The 15,933-nt window shown below is 35.3% G+C and overlaps 1 non-coding gene across 1 annotated transcript; it reads left to right on the top strand.

Moving 5' to 3' along the window:
• The first annotated feature begins 3,582 nt into the window (after window positions 1-3,582).
• Window positions 3,583-3,685, top strand: LOC123323204. The gene has a single exon (XR_006539276.1). It is a non-coding gene; the product is annotated as a small nucleolar RNA SNORA1 (small nucleolar RNA).
• The last annotated feature ends 12,248 nt before the right edge of the window (window positions 3,686-15,933 follow it).

The raw sequence follows: 15,933 nt of genomic DNA, 5'->3' as shown, positions 1-15,933 counted from the left end.
GTGACATTTTTATAATATTTCCATTCCTAGCCTCTATGAAGCCTTCAAAGATGTATTTCACCTTTCAGGCAATGATGGAACTCTTAGTATTTCCCTCTAATGTTAACGCTGGGGCGAGAGGAGGTGCAGTAAGCTGGGCTGCCTGGGGAAATAGCATCATAAAACATGGAGGCTCAACTCATGTTCTAGTCCGTTGTATTTTGAAAGACTCTTATTAGAGCACAACAGAGTTGTACTTAACAAATATTGAAATTCATAGACACAAAGGCAAGAATGTAGGAACCAGGCAACTGGGGGATAAGGATGCTTTTCACTTTATATCTCAGCTTTACCCATACTTAAGTATCATCTTTTTTTTCTTCCTTAATCTTCACACAAATGTTTTGAATGACAGAACAATTAGAAAGAAACCAGATTGCAGTATCTATATCTGTCACTGTCACTACGCCCTGGCAGACATAAATTCCCTGCTGATTTTGCTGCTGTGTATTATCTGAGAGGTAAACTAAATCTTCACCTAGTTTTTTTCAGTGTAGCAGTGCACTGGAAGAAATGCCTTCTTCATCCTACTTTGAAAGTTGCATTTTTCCCTACTGTATGATAGCTATTTTTTGGATAAAATATACTCTGTTACAGAAAGTTGCTATTAAAAAAACAAAACAAAACAAGAAAAACAAGGGGGGATGGCTGACATAGGCATCTATATGCTGCACAGTGGACTGTGTGAAATTGACTAGGAGTATCCAGATAATTTCAGATAAAATGAAGACCAGTTTTACAGGACCATGAAAATACCAGTGCTCTCCCTGGATCACTAGCCTCATTCCAATTTCCAAACGCAGTTGCTCCTTCGGTTGTTGTTGCTTCAATGATGCCAGAGTATATTTTTATCAGCTTACATAATATCCTGACAGCCTTGTATCCTGAGTTAAATAAAATATTTTTGTGCAAATATACATAACTCCAAATTCATTGGAACCAAAATTAAGTCAGCATTTTTGTGTGAGCTACATATAATTAGTAGATAAAAATTCAGAGACTTGTGGCTTCAGGAAATAGCACAAGATGACCTTTTTTGTGATTTAGCTGATTTGAATTTGTCACAGGTTTTAAGAAAAAAGTTATCTTTCTCATTTACTAGCAACATGCTCCTTTCCCATTTCTCATCATAATGTAAATTAATGCTGGTTGGCTTTTGTTATTGAAAGTCTAAAGGTGAGTACTTTTAGACATGGCAAGAGCTATGGGTATGAAGACTGTTCATCAGACATCAGCGTACACAGTGAACAATTTCGACCCTAGCAGTTGGATGCCCACAGCTAAAAAGTATTTCCCAATCATCCAGTTAGGAAGGTAGCAACTGTTCATAATTACACATAGCCGATGCACAACGAACCCCTTTATTCTTTAGTTGAAAATATTTGTTGTCTTAATGTCTCTCTATTGCTTTGAATTGAATGAGCTCTTATGTTATAGCCTTGATCAATATTTCCTACCCCTTTCCACAAAATGGCAAATAGAATTTCCAGGCACTTTATCGTGCTGCAGAGGTCTCAACCATCAGCTGCAGCAAGAACATTAGTGTTCAGTTAATTGGTACAGATGGCCACAGCACTGATTCTACCATTTCATTCAACAGATATCTGGATACTGGGGCTGGAACGCAGGTGTCAGACCAGGGGCTTTGTTGGAATGTTCTGGTGTTGCTTTCAAATGCCGTGTGCCTCTCTCTCTATCCCTCCCTCCCTCCCTCTCTCCCTCCCTCCTTTTTCTGTTTCTCATATAACTTTCATAAATTTAAAACAAAAATATAGGGCGCCTGGGTGGTTCAGTCAATTGTCTGCCTTCGGCTCAGGTCATGATTCCAGGGTGCTGGGATCGAGCCCCATGTTGAGTTCTCTGCTCAGCAGGGAGCCTGCTTCTCCCTCTCTGTCTGCCTGCTGCTCTGCCTGCTTGCGTGTGTGTGCTCATGCTCTCTCTCTCTCTCTCTGTGTCAAATAAATAAATCTTTTAAAAAATTAAAAAAATAAAACAAATATATGATTCATATAATCATTGTTTTTTTATATGCATTGATTTCTATATCACTGCTTTTGTTTCAGAATATTCTAGATACAATAATAAGAAATCAAATACTTATAACTTGAAAAACACTGTGAGGAGAGGTTAAAGAATCCAAGTTATAGGAGAAGTAGCCCCTAATTATAGGAGAGAAATGCAGTAATTTGTATATTAGGGGTGGATATTGTAAAAGTGGGGAAATATTCCAAAACATTACTTAACATTTGGAATCCTTAATGCAAAAAAAAAAAAAAATGAGACAAGTATGATACATGGCAGGATGTCATCAATGAAAAGTATTAAAAAAAGAAGAGGAGAGATGTATTCTGTCCTTGAGTGAAATACAATGATTCGACAGAAAGGGAAGATTTTGAATCAAGGACAGAGGGCAGAGGGTAGGCTTTCGTTCAGGAGCAGGAATAAGATGACAAACCCTCTAGATTTGTGAGGATGATGAGTATGGAAACAACTTGTCAGGATTTGGTTGTTTATGACATAGGAGATACAACTGGGATAATTTGTTTAGTGCTAGATTTAGGAGTTTTGAAGTTCTGGCCTGGAATTTAAATGTTTTCCTAAAGTCATTAGTGAGTCATTGAAGGCTTAGAAGAAATTCAAACAGAGAGAGAAAGAGGGAGGGAGGGAGAGAGATAGAGATAGGTAGAAACAGTAGGGGGACAGAGACTATAATAATTATGATACGTGATATATTTTGTTTGGGATAATTTTTTTTTTGGGGTTCAATCATCTACCCTGGATGTTGGAAAAACTTTCCTATAAAGGGCCAGGCAGTTAATCTTTTGGGCTCTGTAGCCCGTATCATTTCTGTCACAACTACTCAACTCTTGCTGGAGCATGTGAGCAGCCAGAGATATACCATAGAGTGTAGTTGCCTTCAGTGAAACTCTTATTTATGGGCACCAAAATTTGAATTTCCTAAAATGTTCAAGTGTTGTAAGATATTGTCTTCTGTTGATTATTTTAACCATTTTGAAATTTCAAAACTCTTCCATGGGCTCTCATGTAAAAACAGGCAATGGCCATAGATTGCTAATCCCAATCTAAACAATGAAATGCTTCTCTTCTATTATATCTTCAATGATGCTTACTCTTTTTAAGAAAATATAGGCTCTTTCATTTTATAATAAAACAATTTATAATAAAACATTTTTTTAAAGATGTATTTATTTACTTTAGAGGGAGCGCAAGTACATACAAGTTGGGGGAGGGGCAGAGGGAGAGGGAGAGAAATCCTCAAGCAGATTCCTGGCTGAGTGTGGAGCCTGAGGTGGGGCTCGATCCCAGGACCCTGAGATCATAACTTGAGCCAAAACCAAGAGTCAGATGCTTAACCAACTGAGCCATCCAGGCACCCCAAAAACATGATTTGTAATAAACATTCAGCAGATTTCTGAGAAATTTTCTTTCAAGTCTTTAATTTCATTTAAATAATTTTGGATAATCTTGATATAATTAATTATTAATTTATTTTATTAAACTTCTGTTTTCTATGCTGCATATAGCCTATATATAAAAATAACTGAATGTGGCTGTATTGAGACACAGGTTATGCTTCCATCACAGCAAGCTTGTTACAGTGGTGACAATGAGGCCTGTAACATTTTCTGCTAGACTTATGGAGTAGAGTGGAAGTAACAAGACTTTTCTTTCTTTCTTTTTTTTTTTTTTTAAGATTTTATTTATTTATTAGAGAGAGAGAGAGCACGAGCAGGAGGGGCTGACTGAGAGGGAGAAGCAGGCTCCCGCTAAGCATGAAACCTGATGTGGGGCTCGATCTCATGACCCTGAGATCATCACCTGAGCCGAAGGCAGACGCTCCACCAACTGAGCCACCCAGGCACCCCAAGACTTTTCAATATTAGAGACAATGAAGGAATAATAATTTTAGATCATTTGCCAAAATAGCAATCAATGTACTTCCTACAATTTGAATTCTAGGGCCCTAAAGTAAAGAAATTGGATCCCAAAGATTACAGGTGGGGGATTTTGAAGTTTGATATGTTCATATCCAAGTGGAGAAGCCCAACTGAAAGAACTCTGGACTGACAGTGACAACTGTGAATTGAACAAAAGTTCTTTTGACGATTTTGATTCTGACTTTGAAAGAACTGCGGTGATTGGTAGTAGGAAGGAATCAAATGTAAAATTCCTTAAATAAAAATTTGTTGACTTAAAGAAATGACTATAATAGATGCATGATTCACTAAGGAAAAATCGTTTGGAATATATGTGCTTTAATGGTGATTCTTTACTTCCAAGAGAGATAATGAAGTCAGCTGTTGCTGGGTTTTTATGCATTAGGAAAAGTCTGGAATTGGTGGTTGCAACCTACCTGCAGCAGTGATTTCCTCATGAGTAGGCAGGGGTAGAGGGGACAATTGAAGATCATTGAAGAATTTAGGTTTCGTTAGGATGTATTGTGTTTCTTTCCATGCTGTCATTTTCCTAGGTCTGTGGGCTGCACAGTCATGTTATTCTAGAAATGTAAGTTTGTATCCTATTATATGTGTGTGATAAGCATTCAAAATAGGTCTCCTAAACTAATCTGTTACAGTGCATTGTTGTAGTGTAATAGGTATCCCTTCTGGATCTCCACCGTTAATTTCCAAATAACACATAGTTCTCACTAAAGAAGTAAGCTTTATTGTGAAAACAGACTTGGAAATTCATATAGGCTAAAGGTCAACAAGAGAAGAGAAGGTCAGATGCCTTTTGATTCTCCCATTTTCCTGCAGAGAAATATGTTGAAGTTGGGCCTCTTGGGGTTCCAGTGTGAATCTACATCCCAGTGCAATGCAATGCAAGGATCTTTTTCCCACTGTGGTAGGTAAAAAAAAAAAAAAAAAAAAAAGACAGAAGTAGTCCTTTAAAAGATATCCAGGTTAAATCCTTAGAACTCACAAATGTTACCTTATTTGGGGGAAAAAAAAAAAGGATCTTTTCTGATGTGATTAAGTTAAGGATCTTGAGATGCGATAACCCTGGATTATAAGGGTGGACCCTAAATTCAATGTCAAGTATCCTTTATAATAGAAAAAGTAGAGGGAAATTTGAGACAAACGGAAGAGGACACACAGGCAGACGAGGGGAAAGCAATGTTGGAGACCATGGCAGAGACTGGAGTGATGTGGCCACAAGCCAAAGAAGCCAAGGAATTCCAGCAGCACCAAAAGCCGGAAGAGGGAAGGAAAGATTCTCCCCTGAGAAAGTACAGCTCCGCCAGGACCTTGATTTCACACTTCTGACTTCCATGAACAGTGGGAGAGTAAATTTCTTTTATTTCATGCTACCCAGTCTGTGGTACTTTATTACAGCGGCCTCAGGAACCTAATATACTCCCATCTTTTTTTATTCTGACACAGCAAACATGAAAGCAAACTTTTGTGTGTGTTTGTGTGAAGTGGGTAGCGGGATGAATTTAGAACCTTCTTGGTGCCAAGGCAACTAACTGGTTTGGTATGTCAGGTATTTATAGCCTTTGTCTGGGAATGTCTGATGTCCATGCCTAGAGATCATGACTAAGTCCTTCCTGACAGAGGAAACTGAACTTGGATATAGGCTGTCCTCCTGCAAAGGGAGAGCTAAAGGGATATCAAGACAGAAGGTAAGGATCATTACTGTTTTAATCAGTTTTCCTTATTTTGTTCTTCTGAAAACCTATTCATTCTATTGAAGCAAAATTTTGGAGTGGGGAATAGTGTTCATAAGATAATAGATCAAGTACTAGGTAAATTTGTGATGGAGGGCGGGCATTTTATCAGTATTATTTTGGTAAACATATACCTTTCCTTCTGGAAATGCCTATTATCATCTGAGAAAAGGCCATCCTAGAGATAAGCTCATACCTGCTGATCATTTGCCTCTCTGCTTACAAATTCATTCCTACCTCCACCCTGATCTTTTTATCACAAAACACTGAGTGCTTCACACCATTGTTCCCAGGCTGGTTTTTGGCAGCAAGTGCCAGTGAAGTCCATGGCAGAACGTTGGAAGGTGGGAAGAAGGAAAAAGCCAGGACATTTTTCCCTGTCGTGATTTGGATGAATTTCTCACAGTAGCTCCTTGGTTTCACCTCCTGCCAACAAGTTCTGCTCTCTAATGTCACAGGTACCACCAAAGGTGGTGTTTGATTTCCTTTTCTTCAACTTCCTTTGTGACCAGATGCTCATACTAACTGCCTCTATTAACTGATTGGATCTTAACTAATAGGAAATCGAAGAGAAAATGTCACATTGGCTTACCATCAGTTTGAATTTGAGGACAAATCAATCAGTCCTGACTTGTCATTGAAGTGTTCCTGGTTAAGATACCAATCAATATGGATAATGATTTACATTTTCCAAGTAAATTTCATTTGTGCATTCATTCTCCCAGGAGAGAGAGGTAAAACTCAGAGATACCTGATGATATGGGCAGTCAATAAAGGCCATATCCAGGCACAAATCCAAGATTTCTGTCCCTCAACCCTATGATCTCTGCCTTAATGCATTAGGGAGATATGCCATCCTTTCTTTTGTCTGGAAGGTATAACAAGATGATGGTATTTTTATATTTTGAAGGCCGGTGAACTTCACATCAAGTTCCTGATTTCTGATACAGAAGGAATTATTCTCTGATAGTAAATATTCAAATACGTAGCATTGAATTATTATTAAGACAGATATACAATGTATATTCTTATACGAATTGAAATCCTTGGCTTACTGAGATGAAATGATTCAAAACAAAGAAGCATTCTAGAGTGTGGTAAATCCACAGAAAAGGAATATTTCCAGGGTCTAAGGAGAATACAAAATATACAATGTCAAGTTAATATTAAGGTTAATATTAAATTGCAAATGTATATTTATTATTACTATTTCCATAAATGTTTTCAATAGAGTTTATATGATTTCCCTCAGGAGGTTTTTATTTCATGTAATTATATTTTGTTATGTACTTCACAAATATTTCATTGTTTAACACAACTTATATTTTATTCAATATGTTTAGAGTTTCTGGGGCAATGCTAATCATTGAAATATTTACATTATGTTTGTTATTTATCCTCAAATAATAAATATACATCCAAGGGACTATTATAAAGTACAACTAAAAACTTGATTTATTAGTCACACCCCTAAAGTCATATTCAAAAAAATACTATTACTTCAAAATATGATATATAAAAATAATAAATAATAGCTATAAAATTAATAGGCATGTATTTGAAATCTTAAAACAATGAATTTCTTGACAATTAAGAGAGCAAGAATTTACAGAAAAATGCTAATTTCCAATGGTTTAATATCTTTATAGCAGACATTAGGAAGTCAACATTCTAGAAAATAAAGACTTACTCAGGCATAGAAGATTTTTTTTTTTTTTTGGTTTTATTTATTTGACAGAGAGAGAGAGAGACAGCAAGAGAGGGAACACAAGCAGGGGGAGTGGGAGAGCAAGAAGCAGGCTTTCAGCAGAGCAGGGAGCCCGATGCAGGGCTCGATCCCAAGACTCTGGGATCATGACCTGAGCCGAAGGCAGACGCTTACCAACTGAGCCACCCAGGCGCCCCAGGCATAGAGGATTTTTTAAAATAGTTTTAAAGTACTCAAACAAATTGTCTTTAGTTTTTAAAATTTCCTTTAGAGTGCCTTTAACTTGAAGAATTTCAAGGAGTAAAAGAATAATTTTCTTTAGATATAGTATTAATAATATAGTATATAAATTGTATTCTTTCATTAATAAGGAATGGAACAGTACATTGAGTTACCACTTTTGAAAGCATTGTTTGACTTTTACAATTATTTTATAATAATTCTGTTTTTTATTTACATAAACTTCTGAGGATATTAAAGATTATTATATATAAATATTTTATAAACATAAGTGGATAAGTTACTTGCTATGCAACATATTCTCTGTGACTGAGATTTGTATGGATAAATAAATGTGTGAAATAGCAACAGGGGTAAATCAAAGGAATTTGATTTGACATTTCCAGAATGTCTTCTCTCATGTTTCTAGTCCACACAAGTTTAAAACTAGAATAAAAAAGCAATCCACAGATTTGATGCAATCCTTAACAAAATACCAACAACATTTTTCACAGAACTAGAACAAAGAAAAATAAAATTTGTGTAGAACCCAGGACTCCAACTAGCCAAAGCAATGTTGAAAGAGAAGAACAAAGCTGGAGGTATCCTAATTCCAGATTTCAAGATGTACTACAAAACTATGGTAATCAGAACAGTGTGGTATGGGCATAAAAATGGACACATTGGTGGAACAGAATAGAGAACCCAGAAATAAACCCAGTCAATTAGTTTATGACAAATGAGGAAGAATATGTAAAGGAGAAAAGACAGTCTCTTCAACAAATGGTCCCAGGAAAACTGGACGACATACAAAAGAATAAAACTGGATCACTTTCTGATACCATATACAAAAATAAACGCAAAATGGATTAAAGATTTAAATGTGAGACCTGAAACCATGAAACTCCTAGAAGAAAACATAGGCAGTACTTTCTTTGACATTGGCTGCAGAAATGTTTTTCTAGAAATGTCTCCTCAGGCAAGGAAAACAAAAACCAAACTATTCGGACTATACCAAAATAAGAGGCTTCTGCACAGCAAAGGGAATCATCAACAAAACAAAAAGAAACAACACTTAATAGAAGATATTTTAAATGACATAAAATATCATTTTATGACATAAATGACATATTTATCATTATTTATCAAATGACATATTAGATAAGGGGCTAATATCCAAATTATATAAAGAACTTATATAACTCAAGAGCAAACAACAACAAATAATAATAATAATAATAATCCAATTAAAAATGGGCAGAGGACCTGAATAGACATTTTTTGAAATGGCCAACAGACACATAAAAAGTTGCTCAACATCACTAATCATCAGGGAATTGCAAATTAAAACTATAATGAGATACCACCTGACACCTGTCAGAATGGCTAAGATCAAAAAGACAAGAAATAACAGGTGTTGGTGAGGATGTGGAAAAAAAGGAAACTTCATGCACTGTTGGTGGGAATGCAAACTGGTGCAGCCACTGTGGAAACAATATGGAAGTTCCTCAGAAAGTTAAAAATTGAATTACCAGATGATCCAATAATTCTACTACTGGGTATTTACCCAAGAAAAACAAAAACACTATTTTGAAAAGATATATGCACCCCTATGTTTATTGCATCATTATTTATAATAGCCAAGATATGGAAGCAGCCCAAGTGTACATCCATACATCAACGAGTGGTGTATACACACACACAAACACACCACAAACACACCACAGACATTGGAATATTAATCATAAAAAGGAGATCTTGCCATTAGCAACAATATGGATGGACCTAGAGGGTATAATGCTAAGAAATAGAGAAAGACAAATACTATATGATTTCACTCATATGGTGAATTTAAGAAACAAATGAATAAACAACAAAAAAGAGGCAAAAAACAGTCTTAAACACAGAGCACAAAGGTGGTTGCCAGAGGGGGGGAATGGGTGAAATAAAGGGGATTAAGAGTACACTTATCTTGATGAGCACTGAGAAATGCGTAGAATTGTTGAATCATTATATTGTAAAAGCTTGCACTTGATTTAGAATGTAAGTGATTTGGTTCCATTCATCTTTATGATGGGGGAAAAATCTAAATTGAAATACCTATTGATGATAGATTAACATTTTTATGTCTATGTATGAAAAAAAGCAGTTAAATAAGAGGAATAAACACTCTCTATAGCCAAATATAAAGTTACAAATACCAGTGCATAAATAACAAAGTATCTATCAATAGAGTGACTGCAAAGAAAGTGTCATAAGTAGAGATTTATGCCATCACTCACCCCAGCACATACAGAAATGGGCAAAAAGATACAAAATAGTAGAGATAACATCATATGTTTTGAAACTAAGAAAGGGTTCCAATATGCACCACAAATAACAAATGCTCACAGAAACACATGGCTTATATCGCATGGAAAGGGAATTTGGCGAGCATATAAAGAAGGTATGGGGTGCCTGGTGGCTCAGTTGGTTAAGCGGCTGCCTTTGGCTCAGGTCATGATCCCAGGGTCCTGGGATCAAGCCCCGCATCGGGCTCTCTGTTCAGTGGGGAGTCTATTTCTCCTCTCCCTCTGCCTGCCGCTCCCCCTGCTTGTGCTTTCTCTCTCTCTGTCAAATAAATAAAATCTTAAAAAAAAAAAAAAAAAAGGTATGAGCACATTGCAGTGCAACAAGAAATGAGGTAATTCTGATGGCGCCATTCATTTTTGCCAGCAGAGTGGTGAGAATTGTCATATTTCAAGAAGGACAACAAATACTCTATTTCCATCCCACCACTGATAATTGACAACATTATAGGCTGGAGAAAATGCCGTCTGTCAAGCAGAGGTTGGAGCAAGGCTGATTGGGCACGCAGAACTTTTGTGTTGCCTTTTCTCATAAAACAGACTTCTAGAACAGTTGGAGAGTAGCAACCAAAAAGGCTTGGGAGGACATGACAGCCCCGACTGGATAGTAAGTAGCCCAGCACTTACCAGCAGGCTTCATGTGATGTGGACAACATGCTGAATAAAGGGAAACTGGCTTGTAGGAACACTGGCCCTTCCTTATTGTTCTGAGTCAGAGGTGAGGTTGTACTTGGGGAAATTGAACCAAAATCTACAAAATTGCTGATAAGCCCCCTACTAGTGACCACATTTACTCTTTCCACACCTTTATCAATATGAGCAAATAATAAACCCCATCCTACCCTTATTTCTATTTCTATTATTATTGTTAGGTGAAATGGAAGTCAGTTAGCTGATATTTTCTTTAGGATTTCTACTTTTGTGATTCCAAACAAAGTAGGCCTGTGATTTATTTTCTTTGTACTTTCCCAATCCACTTTGCTAATCAAGGTGGCAATAGTTCTGTAAAATAAATTAGGTAATGTTTGTTCTTTTACTATTTGCTATAACAACTCCTGTAAGAAAGAAATTACATACGCCTTTATACTTTTCAGGAAAATTTTGTATCTATAGAATTAAGTCTGGGCCTCTGGTGTGTGAGATAGTCTTTGCTTACCATTTCAGTTTATTATCTATTAATCTATCTAGCTGTTCTTATTCTTTTTTAAACTTATTTTTTTATATTTAAAATTTTTTGCATTTTGTATTTTTTCCATTTAATACCGGTTTTCTAACATTTTAATGTTGATTTTTTATACTAATGCTCAGATATAATTTAAATAAAATAAATGCATCCATTTCAAGTGTATAGTTTGATGAGTTAGCGCACACACACACACCCACACCCACACACTGTATAACCTCATCCACAATCAAGATTCACTCAAACCAAATCCATTCTCTCCTGCCGGCCCTAGTTTGCCTTGTCAAACCCTCCCAGCTCCCACCCCAGCCCAGCCCAGGCCCCAGGCCACCACTGAACTGTTACCTGTCACTACCAAATCCATTTGTCTCTTCTAGAATTTCATATTTGCAGCATACAGTATGTATTGTTTTGTATTTGGCTTCTTCCTCTCAGCATAGTGATTTCGAAATTTATCCACATTGTTATAACGTACCTTCTTTTATTTTATGACTGAGTATTCCACTAAATGGATATAGCACAATTTATTTGTCCTCTCTCTTGATGATGGACATTTAAGGTTCAAATTTGGGGCTACTAGGAATAAAGCTGCTATGTGCATTACTATATAAGGATTTGCATGTGTCTTAAAATAAAATACCATCGACTGGGGGTGCCTTAAACAACAGAAAAGATTTCTCATAGTTGTGTAGGCTGGGAAGCCCAAGATCAAGGTGCTGACAGATTTGGTTCTAGGTGAGGGCCCTCTTCTTGGCTTGTAGAAGCCACTACCTATGTGCTTACATGTCCTTTCCTTGCTGCAAGTGTGTGGAGTGAGAGGAAGCTTTGGTGTGTCTTCTACTTCTTGTAAGTGCACTCACCGGACCACGGGAATGCCGCTCTCAGCGCCCCATCTAAACTTCATCTAAACTTCATCATCTCCCAAAGGCCTCAACTCCAAATACCAGCACTTAACATATCAATTTTCAGGGGACACATTTGGTTCATGACAGTGTGGCTATACATTTTTATTTATGTTGGGGTGAATTTCTCAGAGTAGAACTGCTGGGCTGTGTGTTCTAAGTGTGTATTTAACCTCTTAAGAAACTGCCAAATTGTTTTCCAAGTGGATGTACCATTTTATATCCCCCACCCTCAGCAGTGTATGAAAATTTTAGTCTCTTTGCATTATAAACAATAGTTGCCAGTTTTTCTTTTTTTTTTTTTAACGATTTTATTTATTTATTTATTTGAGAGAGAGAGAATGAGAGACAGAGAGCATGAGAGGGAGGAGGGTCAGAGGGAGAAGCAGACTCCCTGCCAAGCAGGGAGCCCGATGTGGGACTCGATCCCGGGACTCCAGGATCATGACCTGAGCCAAAGGCAGTCGCTTAACCAACTGAGCCACCCAGGCGCCCTAGTTGCCAGTTTTTAAAGTTTTCAATTCTAATGGTGTGTATTGTTATTTTATTATTATTTGAATTTGCATTTCCCAATGGCTAAAGATGTCAAATATTTTTAATGTGTTTAGTGATCTCTCTATCTTCTTTTGTGTAGTGTTTATTCAAATATTTTGCCCCTTTTTGTTAGGTTGTTCATCCTCTAATTATTGAATTGTAAAAATTCCTGATGTATTTTGTATATAAGTCTATGTCAGAAAGATGTAGTACAATTATTTTCTTCAAGGGCTTTGATTACCTTTTCATTTTCTTCTTCAATATACAAAATTAATTGTATTATTTGAAAAGTTTTTAATTTTCATGAATTCCAGTTTATCAGCTATTTCTTTATAATTCATGCATTTTGTATCCTAAGAAATTCTTGCTTATCACAAAGTTTTCAGGATTTTCCCTAGAATACTTTCATCTAGAAGTCTTACAGTTTTGGCTCATATGTTTAATTCTATGATCCATGTTTAGACAATTTTTGTGCATGATGTTATAAAAGACTTGAGATTTATTTTCTTTTACATATGGATATTCAGTTGTTTTGGCACCAGTAGGTGCAAAGAATATTTTTTCTCCATTGAATTACATAGGCACTTTTGTCAAAAATCAATCTATTGTGTTAGATTATTTTAAGACTCTGTTTTCTGTTTCATTGATCTTCATGTCTATAGATATGCCATATTGTAGCTTTATACTAAGTCCTCCAAATTTGACTTTTTTACAAAATTATTTTGGTAGTCTAGGTCATTTGCATTATTATATGTTTCAGTTTTTCATCAATTTCTACTAAAAAAAGTTTGCATGAATTTTAATTAGGTTTGCATTGAACATATAGATTATTCTGGGAATAATTGGGTCAGAATAATATTCAGTATTGCAGTCCATAAATATGGCATATCTCTTCCTTTACTAACTCTTCAGTTTCTCTCAAAAATATTTTGTGATTTTCATTGTATAGGTATTGCACTTACTTTGTTAAACTTAACTCTAATTATTTCATGTTTTTGATACTCCTTTAAATAATATAAAAATACTTTCATGTATCCAATAATTTATTACAGGGATAAAAGACCACAATTGATTTATATATATTGACTTTGTGCCACTGATTTTGCTAAACACACATATTTATTCTAGTAGATTTTTGATCCTTAGGATTTTCTATGTACATGATTGTGTCATATAGGAATAAAGACAATTTTATTTCTTCCTTTGCATATGTTTTTAATATATTTTTCTGTTATTATATTGGCTAAGACATCCAGTAAAAGTTTAAATGAAGTGGTGAGAGTAGACATCTTTTCCTTGTTCCTCATTAAATATGAAGTGAGCTGTAGTTTTTTGCAGATGTCCTTTATCAGATTGATAGAATTTCCTTCTATTTTTAGTGTGCTGAAAATTTTAATCAGGAATGGATGTTGAATTTTGTCAAATGCCTTTTTCTGAATCATTGGCAATGATTACGGGTTTTTCTCTCCCCTGTTTTCTTAATATACAGAAATGTATTGATTGATTTCTTAAAATGTTGAAATAACCTTGCATTCTTGGAATAAATTCTTCCTTGTCATGATATGTTATTCTTTTTATATATTGCTATATTGGACATGTCAATATTTTTTTAAAGAATGTTGCTTCTGTGTTAATGAGAGGAACTGATATGGGTTTCTTTTGTTTATATAATCTTTGGTTTTGGTACAGGAAAATGCAAGCCTCATAAAATCAGTTCGTGAGTATTCCCTCTTTTTATCTAAAGAGTTTGTATAGAATTGGTATTGTTTTCATTCTTAAATGATTGATAGAATTCACTAATAAAAGTACTTGAGCCTGGAGTTACCTTTCTAGGAAGATTTTTAACTGCAGATTGAGTTTATTTAATAGATATATGGCCATTCAGGATATCTATTTGTTCTTAAGCAAACTAGGTATTTTGTTTCTTTCAAAGAATTTGTCCATTTGTCCATTTGATCTAAGTTGTCAATTTATTTGCCATAAACTGGTTTATAATATTACTTTTTATGCTTATCATGTTTCTAAGATATATAATGGTGTCTATCTTTTTTTTTCCCATGATTTTGGTGATTTGTGTATTTCTTTTTCTTGATCACACTGAGTAGAGATTTACCAATGTTACTGATCTTTTCAATGCTCTTTTGATTTCTTTGATTTATTGTTGTTTCATTTTCTGTTTAATTGATTTTTGCTCCTTATTATGTTCCTCATTTTCCTTACTTGGCTTTAATTTGATTTATTTTTTAGCTTTTTAAGATGAAAAATTAGATTATTAACTTCAAAATTTTTATCTTTATAATTTAAGCAATAAAATATTCAAACTTCCTTCTAAACACTGTTTTAGCCATAGCCCAACAATTTTTATATACTGTATTTTTATTTTCCCTTATTCCCATATACTAATTTCTATCCAACTCCCCCTCCTCGCACTGGTGAATTCTACCAAACTTTTTTTTTTTCCTATCAAAGCATAGTTGATACACAATGTTACTTAGTTTCAAGTGTACAAGTTCAGGTGACTGGACAACTCTATACATTATACTGTGCTTGCCACATATATAGCTATGGTCTGTCACCATACAACACTATCATAATACCCTTGGCTATATACATAGTATCTGTAGATTATTTGAAAATTGTTGTGGAATTTCCAACTGTATGGGGTATTTCTAGATATTTTTTACTTTACTTTTTGGTTTCTAATTTAATTCCAGTATGTTCAGAGTACATACTCTGTATGATGTGAACTTTTAAAATTTTATTAGGCTTGTGTCATGGCCCAGCATATAGTCTATCTTGCTGAATATTTTATGTGTATTCTGCCGTTATTAGGTAGAGTGTTCCATAAATATCAGTTAGGCCAAGTAGGTTGATAGTGTTATTCAAGTCCTCTATATCCTTATAAATTTAATGCTTGCTTGTTCCTTTAATTACTAATAGAGGAGTGTTAAGCTTTTCAACTATTATGGTGATTGGTACATTGTTGAATATTGGGATTTTGTTGTCCTTTTTTTAAATGGATTGTTCGGTTTTATTTTGTCAAATGGCCAAGTTATGGAATCAGTTTGATCCCTTCAGGGGTCATTGACCTCTGATGAGACCCTGTTTTAAAGATTTATTAGGGTGGACTTGAGTATCCTTCACTCCAGGGTTAATTCAAATACAGTCTTATTACCAAGATATCACTTCTCACGGGTCTCTAATGAATGTCTCAGGTGATTGCTGAGGGTTCCTAATTCTGACTGGTAACTCAAAGTTCTATCAACATGTTTGAACCCTTGAAATTACTAAACTGAGAGCATGATCAC

The sequence above is a fragment of the Neomonachus schauinslandi genome, chromosome 1, assembly GCF_002201575.2.
Source record: "Neomonachus schauinslandi chromosome 1, ASM220157v2, whole genome shotgun sequence".
NCBI lineage: Eukaryota > Metazoa > Chordata > Mammalia > Carnivora > Phocidae > Neomonachus > Neomonachus schauinslandi.
The sequence above is the reverse complement of the archived record's forward strand: the minus strand, read 5'-3'. Positions and strand labels throughout refer to the sequence as shown.